This window comes from Cynara cardunculus (assembly GCF_001531365.2).
Source record: "Cynara cardunculus var. scolymus isolate 2C chromosome LG 1, CcrdV1, whole genome shotgun sequence".
NCBI lineage: Eukaryota > Viridiplantae > Streptophyta > Magnoliopsida > Asterales > Asteraceae > Cynara > Cynara cardunculus.
Window position 1 is genome coordinate 18,434,969 of NC_037528.1, and position 2,146 is coordinate 18,437,114.

General features: G+C 34.2%; 1 long non-coding RNA gene across 1 annotated transcript in view; it reads left to right on the top strand.

Moving 5' to 3' along the window:
* Positions 1-1,583: 1,583 nt before the first annotated feature.
* Positions 1,584-2,146, top strand: part of LOC112500701 — a 2,295-nt gene continuing 1,732 nt past the window's right edge. The window contains exon 1 of the long non-coding RNA XR_003067362.1: positions 1,584-1,656. This is a non-coding gene — a long non-coding RNA (uncharacterized LOC112500701). The remainder of the gene's footprint in view (positions 1,657-2,146) is intronic.

The following is a 2,146-nucleotide window of genomic DNA, read 5'->3' on the forward strand; positions in this document are numbered from 1 at the left end:
ATTTCCTTTTCCTTCTTCTCCTGTGGTTCGGATTTCTGGTTCTCCTTCGTCCCTGTAGTCAATGTGCTTTTTTGTTTGTCCAAATATGCAATCGATGTGTTTTTCGCGATTTCTGATTCGTCCTTGGGTCGTATGGACATCACCTATATAAACACAGAGCTAGGGTTCTAGTTTTGTTACTGGAGCTACCATAGCCGCACAACCATCATTCAACCTCAGGTTCCTCTCTCTTCCTCTAGTTGAATCTGTGCATTAACTCTATACGTTTATCAACATTGCTTAAAATCTACAGCTGTTTTTCTCTATGCTCGGTAATTGTTTTCATCTAATTGTTCGTAGGGGTTTCAATTAAGGTGAAATCAGATGGTTATTCTGTGCATTGTAAACTTATTGCCTGTTTTCAGGGCAATCAAAAACCGGAAATTAGTTGTCAAGCTTTAATTTTAACAGAAAACACTTTCCATGAATCGTATTTTTTTTCACACTGAGAAATTCACGAGACCATATACGAATAAAATGTTTCGACTCTGTAAATCCCTTTAACTCAGGGGATAATGAAGCCAATGAAGGTATAGTTTACATTCTATATGCAACGCAATTGGAGTCATCAATGTAGAGCTTCAATGAGGAAGATATTCACAAAATGCTACTGTTGCGCAAAGCTGACAGCAACATTAAAAACTTGGGCTACGGGATAAGTGTAAGTCTTAACCTTCATGACCAAAAATCTAATTTGTTTGAGTGCAAGTCTGGTCAAACATGAGTAGACTTTGAACGAATAGACGATTATGGAATGGACTTAAATCTTGAAGAGTTTTTCTAACTATGGTGTCGCATGGAGTTAACTTGAACTATAATGATTAGATTACTGATAAGCATCGATCACAAGTATGATTTGCCTTGAACATAAATCTGGTGTAACATAAGCAAATCTAGTTTGCCTTCATGACAGCTAATCGTTGACAGAATTATTGGTGTAAGATAGCTCAAACCTCTAAATTTGAGTCATCAACGATCCATAACTCTTGTCAACATAACTAAAAGAAGTAACTTTAAATCATCAAAAGTTTTGGACCATCTTGATCATAAAAATTGTAAGTCTAATCCATTATGATTAGAAATTTGATCAGACGTGATGAAGTTAATTGTAAGGGGCTATTTGTTTTTAACTTTTCAAAACTTAATTTCCACTTACCACTTATTTGGTAAGTGGTTTTCATAATAAGACTCTTTGTTTTTTGCTTTTATTAAGTGTCACTTAACACTTATTCGGTAAGTGGTTTTCTTGATAGCAAAAACTTGTTATTTAACTCAATGCATCAATAATCTGTTTTGATAGCTTAAACTTGATAATCTTGACAAAATAAGAACAAAGACATTAAATCTGAATTGCTGCTCATGGTTGGTCTTGATGTCGACTTCGAGTTCATATCATTGTATAATATATAGAAATTTTTGACATGAAACCTTTGTTTGGTCTTTGCTGCTTATGGCTGGTCTTTCATGTTGAATCCAAAATTTGACATGAAACCTTTGTTTGGAGGAACATATGTTGTCTTCTCTTATCTAATTGGTTTTTGCAGGATCCGTCTTGAAACGGTCCTTTCTAAGTTAAATGTTAGTTGCTATTTTGCAATGCATTTATGGATTATCAAGGTATGCTTCCTCTTTKCCCAGTTTCATAAACTGCTTACCTATTAAGTTACAAGTTACATGTAYGATCAATTTCACATTCTTCATGCAACCCATTTGGGAGCTTCCAAATTCTAACAATACCCAAAATTTAATGCTTGTTGGTACGGTGACCTGCTGGTTTGGTGTTTCTCGTGCAATTTGTTCTTTGGATGCTCAAGTTATGCTTTACATATTAAAGCTTCTTACATTAGTTTTAGCGTTTCAAATACTTTTTATTTTCTTCGTAATATGGACTATTATTCGAATTATTTTGTTTGCGTACGGTTAGTCTATGTATGCGTTAACAATTCGAATTATTTTAGAATTGTTCTTTTTTATCTTCTATTGGATCATTGTTAGGAGATTTGCAATGAATTAGAATTGTTGCTCATGCCACTCAAGGAGGGAGTGCCATGTTTACATACTATGTTAACTCAAGTACAATATGGCCTCTGTTTGTCAAAAGAATTGT